Here is an 11,231-nt window from a genome sequence, read left to right as displayed (position 1 = left end):
CCATCATCCAGCCCGAGCGTGTAACCTCGGAGGAGGTTGTATGCTTCGGCTGGTCACGCAACCGAAGGGTCCTGACAATTAGTAGAATAAGATACACTAAACTTGGAGCTGAGGGGGAGGAACTTTACACTTTATTCACTATTTATCCATTAAGAAGTACATTCATTGATAATACATCCGAAGATTTTTCTGAGTTCCAGGTCTGGGGGACTGGTCTTCATTCAAATACTCAATCCAAAATGTGTCGGGGCTGACGACCTGCTAGATTCTATAGGGACCTTTCCAGTTAGGGCGAGCTTTCCCACACTGGGCTCGGGCACCATAACTTTTCTAAAGACAAGGTCTCCTTCCTTGTAGTGTCTTTCCTTCACTCGAGAGTTGTAATAGCGGGCTACCCTCTACTGATATCCGTGACCTTGTGTTGAACCTACTCCCGGACTCCTTTCAACAAATCTTGGTTGGTTCTGAGTTCTTCATCATTTTTGGCTTCATTGTATGCCTCGGTTCAAAGCGTTGGCTGGTTGATCTCTGCTGGAATGACGACCCCAATGCCATAAGTTAGGTTGAATGGGGTCTTTCCCATGGCAATCCAAGGTGTTATCCGATAGGCCCATAGGACGTTGCATAGTTCGTTGGCCCAGAGGCCTTTGGCTTTGTCCAATTTGGTCTTCAATCCTTCCAGAATTGTCCTATTGGTGACTTCGGCTAGGCCATTGGTTTGTGGGTAGCCTATTAAGGTGTATTGCTGCTTAATGCCGAGGCCGACACACCATTCTCTGAATCTCGCATTGTCAAATTATTTTCCATTGTCGGTGACCAACATGTGGGGGATGCCGAAGCGACAGATGATGTTCTTCCAAAATAAGTTTTAAATCATTCTGGTTGTGATGGTGGCTAAGGGCTCAACCTCCACCCACTTAGTGAAGTGGTCAATGGCGATGATGAGATACTTCCTATTTTTAGTGGCTTAAGGGAAGGGACTGAGGAGATCCATACCCCACTTGGCAAAGGGCCATAGACTACTAAGAGCTGAGAGAGTTGTGACTAGTCGATGAGAGATGTTGGAATGCCTTTGGCACCCATCGCACTTCTGTACTAGCTCGGTTCCGTCCTTTTGTATTGTCGGCCAGAAATATCCCTACCTTAGTGCTTTTTGGGCCAATGCTCTACCTTCAAGGTGATTTCTGCAGATGCCTTCAGGGATCTCTGGGAGCACATACTTGCCCTCCTCCTAATAGAGGCATTGGAGGTATGGTAAAGTGAAAGACGTTCAGTACAATTTTCCCTCAAGGAGTGTGTAATGGGCTACTTGCCGTTGGATTCTCTTAGCTTCATTTTTGTCTTCGGGCAATTGCTCATGCAACAAATAGGCAATGATGGGGTCCATCCATTAGGGCTCGGCTTACACAAGAAGTACTTGGACTTCTTCAATGCTGGGCATGCTAACTTCTCAACATAGACCATGCGGTTGAGGGCTACACCAGAGGTGATTGCTAATTTGGATAGGGCATCGGCCCTCATGTTCTTGAACTGCGAGACTTGCTGCAAAGTGAAGTGTTGGAAGTGGCTGGCGAGCTCTTGCATCTTGGCCAGGTATTTGGCCTTGCTATGATCTTTGGCTTCATATTCACCGTTAACTTGGTTCACCACAAGCTGGGAGTCGTTGAAGGCTTCAATGCATTGGGAGCCGATGTCCTTGGCGAGCTACAGGCCTACGAGTAGGGCTTCATACTTAGCTTCATTATTGGAGGCCAAGAAGATGAACCTCAACGCATACTCTACTTTAGTGTTGTCTGGGGTGAGGAGTATGAGACCTACTCCACTTTCCTTGGAGTTGGAGGATCCATCAACGGAAAGCTTCCAGGTCGACTGAGGATCTTCAGTCGGCCGGGGTCCCCCTGCTTCTTTTGGGGCTTGGCCGAGGGCTCGATTGAAGGTGCATTCTATTATGAAGTCAACTACGGCCTGTGCTTTGATTATAGGCATTGGCTGATATTGTAGGTGAAATTCAAACAATCCGATGGCTCACTTAGTTAGCCGTCCCGAAGTCTCTAGCTTAGCGAGGACAGTCCTGGGGGGTTGGTTAGTTAAGACAATCCCGAAGTCTCTAGAAGTCCTTTAGTTTCTTGATGGCTCAGAAGAAAGGTAGGCAATTGTCGGTTGACTTCGACATGAAATGGTTGAGGGCGTCCACTCGTCCGGTAAGTCTCTAAGTCTCCTTGACTAACCGAGGTGGTGCCATGTCAAGGATAGCTTGAATCTTCTCTGGATTGTCCTCTATACCCCGCTGTGTGATGACGAAGCCTAGGAATTTTCACAAGGTGACACTGAAGGTACATTTGCTAGGATTGAACTTCATGTTATACATCCATAAGGTGTCAAAAGTCTCGGCTAGGTCCGAGGTGTGTTGGTCGGCTTTCAGGCTCTTCACAACCATGTCATCTACATAGGCTTCGATGTTCCTCCCCATTTGGTGCTTGAAGGCCTTGTTCACTAGCCATTGGTAGGTGGCCCCAGCGTTTTGGAAGCCGAAGGGCATGACCCCATAAGTATGTGCCATGCTCAGTGATGAAGGAGGTCTTCTCCTCATCCTCGGGGTGCATTTTGATCCGATTATACTCGGAGAAGGCATCCATAAAGATGAGTAACTCGTACCCTGCAGTGGTGTCAACGAGGTGGTCAAATCTCGGCAAAGGAAAACTGTCTTTGGGGTAGGCTCGGTTAAGGTCTGTGAAGTCAATACAGATCCATTGTTTCCCATTAGCTTTCTTTACCATAACCACATTGGACAACCAATTATACCTCTCGGATGAAACTGGCATCAAGTAGCTTGTCAACTTCCTCTCCTATGGTTTTCCATCATTCTGGTGTAAAGTTCCTCTTCTTCTACCAAACTAGCCTAGATCTCAGGTCCACGCTCAACTTGTAAGTAGTGACCAAAGGGTCAATTGCGATCATGTCAGCGACAGACCAAGCAATGACGTCGGCATTAGTTTTAAGGAAACTTACCAGTTTGGAAAGGCTGTTTGGAGGAAGGTTGGATCCGATGCACACCATTTTCTCGGGCTCAGCCTCATCTAGGTGTACCGAGACGAGATCCTCAGTCGAATGGCCTCAGCTCGCTGGTTCCTCCCTGAGGTCGAGGCCCTCAAATGGTAAGGCTTCTTTTTTCTTGTCCTTTAGTGCCACCACATAGCACTGGCGGGCAGTTTGCTGATCCTCCGGGACAACTCCGACACTGTGTTCGGTGGGGAACTTAGATGGATGCCTTGAGCGCATGGAGGGTCGGCCGTTCGATGATAGCGTTGTAGGAGGAGCCGATCTTCATGGCTAGGAACTCATTCATCCTCGTCACCTGCTGGGGTTTTGTCCCTACCATGATTGGTAGGGTGGTTCTTCCCTCTAGTTTAACAACATTCCCAGAGAAGCCAACGAGTGGCCCGTCGGCAGGCTGGAGGCACTCGGGTGCCAACTTCATCTTCTGGAAGGCATCATAGAAGAGGATGTTGGCTGAGGAGCTACTATTGACCAGTATCCTTTTCACCATGAAGTTTGCGACAACGACCGATACTACCAGTGCGTCATCATGGGGGACCAAGATCCCCTTCAAGTCTTCATCCGAAAAAGGTGAGGGCTTCGTGTTGCTTTTGCTTCTTGGAAAGTGGCCCCTGGATGTTTAGCTGCCTGGCATAGGCCATTCGGGCCGAGGCGGAGGCACCACTCGAGGTCATGCCCTCGATGATGACGTCAATGATGCCGACTAGTTGGTGTTGTTACAAGGATGAGGCGCCAGCCTTGCTACCCACGTACTGCTTCAAGTGGCCGCGGCAGATGAGGGACTCGATCTCATTCTTCAAGTCATAGCAATCCTCGGTGTCGTGGACGGTGCCGCGGTCGTATTGGCAGTACTTCTTCGGAATACCCCTCTTGGGGTTCCTCTTCATCTTCTCCAGCCACTTCATGTACTCCTCCTTCCTTACTTGCATGAGGATTTCTGTTCGGGTGGAGTTGAGTGGTGTGTATTTGTTCTAAGCTAGGGCCGAGGCCGATGGCTTCTTGTTATTGTTGTTGTTGTTGTTGTTGCTACTATTGAAGCCATCTCCATTTCTCCCCTTCTTCTCTGGGCCTCCATAGTGATGGTCAGCCTCTCCTTCCAGGCGGTCGTCGGCTAAGGCCTCCTCAGCGGTGATGTACTTCTGGGCCTTCTTCAAAAACTCTGCCTTGGATTTAGGCGAGGTATTGGCAACAAAGCATTTGAGGGCCGAGCCCGGTAGGAGGTCGTTAATGGCCACGTGCATGAGACCATGGGGTCATGGTCCCGGACCTCGAGCTCCTCCTTCTCGAAGCGGTCGATGTAGGACCGCAGGATCTTGTTGTGTTTTTTCCAAACGGTCATGAACCAGACGACGATCTTCTGGAACCGTCAGCTGCTAATGAAGTGGGCAAGGAAGAGACTAGAGAACTACTCCGATGAGCTGACAGATTGGGGGGGGGGGGGGGAGCGTGAAAAACCATCGATGGGCTGCCCCCTTGAAGTTCACCTGGAAGGTTTGGCATGTCAAGGTGTCAGAATACCCATAGAGGAGCATGAGTGCCTTGAATCTTTCCAAGTGGTCGTCCGGGTCGGAGGTTCCGTCATACGTCTTGAGCGTTAGAGCTTTGAAGTGTGGTGCAAGGGGCTGCGAGGTGATGTTGGCTACGAAGGCGTCCATCTTCCCGGACGAAGGGTTTGGACTTGCCGAGGCATTAGCTCGACTTTCCCTCACTAGGCGGAGTTCATCTTTGATGGTGCCGAGCTTTGCTTGTAAGTTGATGATCTTTTGGTCGATAGGGGCCTTGCCCTTGTCTTGGTTCTCCTGAACTCATAACGGGTCAGCCCTATTCCCCAAGTACTCCGACACGGAGGGAGAGGCGCAACGTCGGCCCTCAACCCTTGGAGATGGATTGTGGTGGCTCGGTCGCTTGCCTTCGTCCCGAGGGCTTTCCTAATGGCGAAGATGTCCTTGGTCTCAACGGTGATCGCGAGACTATGCTGAGTTGCCCTCTCGTCGGCTAGGGGATCAAGAGGTCCTTAGCAGCTGATTGGAGCAACAACCACTATTGGACTCTGAGGGGTCGGCCCTATTGGGTTTGACTGGGCATACAGCTAGCAAGTTTGGAGACGACCATCCACTATGATGCCCCAAGCTCCTAGCGGGGTGGCTACCCTATGGGCGATCTCCTGTCAGGCACCCCACCTCATCCAACCTCTGTGTGAGGTTGTCGAGCTGGTCGAGGAACACTTGGAATTGGTCCATTGTGACCAAGTTCTGAGTATTCCTTGTGTTTCTTGCCACCTTGGTAGAAGTCTAGAGTTTGATTTTAAGATGAGTTTTTAAGTTCAAGTTAAGTTGGGGGAAGTCTTAGCAGTCGTTCCCACAGATGGCACCAATTGTTGCAGCCTTGGATGGGTTGGGGGAAACAAGGTAATTTCGCTTCCGAGCTAAGGGCTGATTGATGAGTCTGAGGCCCATTGCGGCCGAGGGCCTGTCGGTCAGCCCTATAGAGAGAAAGAAGACGTTAGAGGTCTCGGGTGCTAACCCAAGACGGAGACTCCGACAGTCAAGTTAGTGAGAGTGTAATGAGAAGTGGACAAGGCCTGAACTATGACAACTCAGACGAAGTCACGATGGAAGTAAGTATATTCTCAATAGTGGAGAGTCTGTATCCCTCACCTGAGGGGGTCACCCCCTATTTATACTTGAGAGTCCAGCCTTGTGTGCGTGGCCATTCGAGGTTGCCGTGTGCGGCCGTGCCATTTGGCCCGCGTTGCACGTCGGCTTTTTCTCCGCACAACGTCCCTATTGAGTCCGCGCTGTACGCTACGCGCGGGCGTACCGTTGGTCTGCCATAAGCGCTGCAAAATAGGTGAAAGAGAAACCTAAAATTTAATTCTAGCAGACCACCAGGAGCTATATTTGGTGCACATGTAGGAGCAACAGTTAAAGGTTGAACTCAAAATGCAACACCATAAATATACAAGGAAAGGCCTTTCTAATGAAATGTAATGTTAGTGGTTCATGTTGAAGTTAGATCCACCCAGATCTTTTTATTCCATAGATAATAATGAATAGAAAGCCCAAACCTTATCATGGTTTACCTCTGAAATTAAATAGTTGCTCGCATCAGGAGAAGGAAAATCTGGCATATCATGTTCATAGAAATGCCAGAAGCCCACATCCAAGTAAATCCACAACTTATAACGTGTAGTATTACCACCTAACATAGATGTAAAAGTGCTCCAAAGATCTGCTCCAACTGGGGAAGGGAGACCTCTGAATAATAGTCCCGTAAGTAGGCAGATGTGCATGGTTATTTAAAAGATGCATACGATGCACTACATATTTCTTGTGTCAATCCATGTTTGTGCATTTAATCGTACATGAGCTATATATGATTTCAAGATTGAGGTACAGAGCATGGTCCAATTGGGTTATGGATTGATTTGGATTTGGTGAATACTGAATACATATCCCAGGATTCATGCGAGTCAAAATAATATTCCTCTCCTGTAACCTTATAAGTGGACAAACAATTGGTTGACGATTGTTAGGCAAAGCTGGAACAATCTCAGATTGAACTTTAATCACTTTTCCATTGTCAACAACCTGCTAATCATTTTCTGCATATTGTTTCAAAATAATCTTGTCATCTTTATAGCGCTTAACCTCTGCTAACATGTAGCAATGCGTTGGGGATCCACCTCTGTATTTATTTTCTGCCGTAAGGCAGGCATCAATTCGATCCTCAAATGATCGCATTATGTTTTCAACTATTAAGTGTTTCATCAAGATCAAATACCATGCTAGGACATCTAAGATTTAGCATGACAAGACAATAATTGTAAATAACAAGTGCTAAACTGCTAATAGATTCCATTGAGCTGAAATGTATTCAAATCAAAAAATTCCAGGCAGAAGATTCAAACAAAATTACCTGTTAAATAGATGAACATTTATGAAAGGGAATATCTGAGTGATCACTTTGCGGACTAAGAATGGGGATACCTGTAAACAAGCAGGTCTATGAGACTGATGATGTTGAAGGAAAAATTTAATTGCATTGCCATATTCAAACTTTTAGAACTCACCTAATTAGCTCTCAAAGTCTTCAAGTAACTACTGTTCAGGTTTTTCACAATGCTTTGCCAGTGAGCAATTAAAACCTGCTGAGCAATTGCATTTGTCTGAAATATGGAATCGAAATAGGAACAACCGCAATTGAGGCAGTTGCTTTTGAAATGGGAGAATGGTGCAGCCATGCAGGGCATGGGGGTTGGAATTTGGAGAGAAAGAGAGAAGGGGGAGGGTAACGTTTAACGGTGATGACGTTAACGTCTTTCTTATTTTAAATAATTTTTTTTTTTTGAAATGTGGTTTAAATTTTTGTTTTTGAAACCGGTTACCTGGAATAACCCGTATTCACCAAAACAGAAAGTCGATGTGATATGTTTTCTATATCATAGATTTTCCCTTTGGCAAAACATAGCTAAGCCTAACTTATGGGTCAAAACTTAGGAAGTTGCTGTTATACTTTCTTGAAAATCTTCTTGTTTCATGTAAATAGATCAGAAAATCAATCTACTCATATACTAGCTTATGTGGCATGTAAAGCAGAAGTATCTATAGGCTCTAGTCTATAGAAAAATAAAGTTGCCTTCTTTTTGAGAAAAAAATGTACCCTAGGTTTTTCAAATACATTGTAACGTTTTATCCTTCATTTTCTTTCAGATTTTTCAAATATAGTATGTCTGAATTTTTCAGACTTATGTGGGTGTTGGGCATATCAGTAAAATGATATGACGACTGAAATTGTGTTCATTTGTATGTAGATCCATCCTATCTCTAACTCAAATTCTTTTTTTCTTTATTTGATTACTCATGTACTATAGATTTTTGGAACCATGGAAATGGTTTCCAGCCAAGAGTTGAAGATGAATAAAATGAACCTACTATTGGGTGTTAATATCTTGTAAAATACATTTCTTTTGGAAAGTGGGACTTTAAGTTGGAACTTGAAAGTTAAGACAATCCCCTCTCTCTTTTAACTATTATTTTCAGAATATCAATTGGAATAAAATTCATAAAAGCCTTGATTCCTATAACCAAATATTTAGTATTCACTTCTCAATCTCTCTCTCTCTCTTCTATTTTCACCCATAAAATTCATAGGATTTCTTTTCAAAATTTTACATGTAATTTTTCATTGATGAAGGGTATGTTTAAGTTCAATAGGGTCAGCTCACAAGGTATATTTAAGTATTTTTGAAAACTTAGGGAATTAGTTAGGGTATGTTTAAGCCTTTTTCCCCAGAAAGAAAGAAAAAAACTCTACCTAGTTTTAAGAAAGATTAGTACAAGACAAGAAGCATAACCATTATAATTTATACTTTAAAATCCATTTGCATGACCTCTTCTTCTAATTGAACACTAAATAAGGACATAACAACAAAATCGAAAACAAATCAAAGTGATTGTTTTGAAGGTTTATACACCAAGATTTAGCAATATAGATGCATAATGGATTCATCTTCAGTCATGGGCAGGACCAAATTTTTCAATAATAATAGCTTTACTTTACTAACAAACGCTACCCATTATACCTTCAAACCATCTAGGGATCCGCCACAAAAATAATTTGAACCCAGGAGAGAGTTTCCATTCACATAGTTTTTTTATACAAGACTGAATATAACCCCAAATATATTTAAACCATACTTTTGCCACTCAATCCAAAAACAATCTTTAACAGAAAACTTCCCACCTTGTGCAACAGTCCAAACTAATTTGTCATTAGTTGTATTTTTAAAAAAGATGCAAGTATTCATGATATCACGAATCGTATTAAAATGCCTGAGGCTTATTAAACTTTATTGATTGACTAGACAACCTTTAAAACTCATTAAGAACATCAATCAAATCAACCACTTCCAGCCTAAAAGTCCTGTGAAAAACTAGTACATCATTCACAAAAGGAGGTGATAAATTAATAAATTATAGGGGTATTTTTTCTAATGTAAATGCCCTTCAATTTTTTGTCTCTCTCCACTTTAAAGAATAATCCAGATAAACCCATCATGGCTAAACAGGTAAGGAGAGATAGAGCCACCTTAACGGAGACCCATTGAGGAAAGGAAAAAGATAAAAAAATAAAAATAAAAAAAGAAAAAAGAAAAAAAGCTTCTCACACCACTTATCACAAAAACCTAAACATTTAAGAACCTGAAGAAAATAACCCACTCAAGGTAGTTATAGGATTCAGAACAATCTAATTTAACAGCCATGCACCCACAACTAGAGGTGATCATTTTCAATTCCCTGGCCCAGCCCAGCCCAGAGATTATATGCTTGGGCCTAGGTTTTATGTTTAAGTCCAGCCTAGGCCTGCAAATTTCAGGGTCAGGCTTGGGGCCAACACTTCAGGCTCAGCCTGACCTGTAGGTATGAAAGCCTAACCCAGCCCATGATTGATCACCCTACCTATCCATAACTAGATTTCTTACTTTTTCAAATGACTAGTGAGTGTGCATATGCAATTCACGTGGTAATTTTTTATGATGGCGATGATGATGATGATAATAAATAATATGTTTCCAAATTTTCTTATAATTTTTTTTTATATTTCTATGTATATAAAAGTTATTCTTATTATTTGTCACACTTATTTTTGTTTAATACAATAAATATATGATATTAGTTATGTGCGTAGGGCTCAGTTTGGAAGAAGTACAAATACAAAATTGTAGAGTTCAAAGTCTTACATTTTCTGTTATTTTGTATGTATTTGTACTTTATATATTTGCATTTGCACTCCTTCCAAACTGATTCTAAATGTTTTCTATGTTTTTTTTTTGTATTTTTTATATTTCATGTTTTCATCTTTTTTTAATTTTTATTTGGATAAATTTCTTAAACTACATTTCTGGTTTAACTAATTGACTAAACATACCCTTACTGTTTCAAAAAATTACCATGCCACTAAAATATTAACAGTAAGACTGAAATATCCGTTTTGCCCTGAAATCAAATTCGAAGCTCCTCAAATTCTTCTTCTTCTAGGGTTTCTCTTAACGAGATTAACGGGTAGATTGTGCACAAGACATCTAGCTCCTCAAATTCTTCTTCTAGGGTTTCTCTTAACGAGATTAACGGGTAGTCTGTGCACAAGACATCTAGCTCCTCAAATTCTTCTTCTAGGGTTTCTCTTAACGAGATTAACGGGTAGTCTGTGCACAAGACATCTAGCTCCTCAAATTCTTCTTCGAAGCTCCCCATCATGACCCTTAAAACGTCTCCCGGTGGGTGGTAGCAGTAAAGACATTGTCAAGAACGGAATCAACTGCGACATCAGCCAAAAAGTTTCCGACTTGAATAACGCCATATTGCAAAACCTTTGTTTTGAATATTAGAAAGGAAGAGAAGCGTCAAATTCTCCATCCTTATCTCCAATACATCCACTCGGTCTCGAACGAGAACAAGCAGCAGAGAAAAGAGGTAAAGTCTAATCTCAACACCATCGCCATGGATTCTGATATATAAGGTCAAGTCCGATCTTGAATGATTCCTTAAATCAAAGCTACACAGATCTAAGCAAATGATTGTTTAACTTCTCCTATTGTCTTATTTCTTGAAAGATAAGAGCGTCAAGCTTTGTACACCCAAGGTAACTCTTCTTGCTATAGGGTACAGATCGGATTTGTTTCTCCGTTCTTGTTCCACTTGGGCTTGATGGTTAGAATCTTAGAAGCTCCATTCTTGCTATCAGGTACTATCACTCTCTCTTAACTAGAAACTTTAGAAGCTCTAGGTTAGCTTTATCCAAGCTATCAAGCGATGGTTTCTTTTTGGGCTTCGACTTCCGAGTAGTAGCAAATATCTTAGACATCGATTGGAGGTATCTATCGTCCAACCACTTGGGTTCCTCCATTCTAAGAAATCCATTCCTGTTCACTTGCAAAAGTCAAAGAAAGTCGCCACCTTATCTGCCATCGCAAAAAGAGATCTTCGTTCCCCTGCATTTGCGGGTGAAGGAGATGGGGATGGGGAAGAGGTAAGGGAGAAACCCATCCACCGAATCCGACAGGGGTGTGGCATTTGATCAGAACTCCACCCAAAAAGACCTCCGATAGTTAGATATTGCTTGGACAGTCACGTTGCTTGGAGATTATCGGTCCTCCATTTTATTGTCATCAC

At 43.1% G+C, this 11,231-nt stretch overlaps 1 protein-coding gene across 2 annotated transcripts in view; it reads left to right on the top strand.

Moving 5' to 3' along the window:
- The first annotated feature begins 10,055 nt into the window (after positions 1-10,055).
- LOC148866943 (solanesyl-diphosphate synthase 2, chloroplastic-like) overlaps positions 10,056-11,231 on the top strand; it is a 60,352-nt gene continuing 59,176 nt past the window's right edge. The window contains exon 1 of one of the 2 annotated variants that reach the window (XM_088981163.1): positions 10,056-10,532. The gene's annotated coding sequence lies outside the window, so the exon portion shown is untranslated. The remainder of the gene's footprint in view (positions 10,533-11,231) is intronic. The other variant, XM_088981166.1, reaches the window with a different exon arrangement.

Source organism: Nelumbo lutea, chromosome 3 (genome assembly GCF_056320005.1).
Source record: "Nelumbo lutea isolate HS-2025 chromosome 3, American lotus-T2T, whole genome shotgun sequence".
NCBI classification, from domain to species: Eukaryota; Viridiplantae; Streptophyta; class Magnoliopsida; order Proteales; family Nelumbonaceae; genus Nelumbo; species Nelumbo lutea.
The sequence above is the reverse complement of the archived record's forward strand: the minus strand, read 5'-3'. Positions and strand labels throughout refer to the sequence as shown.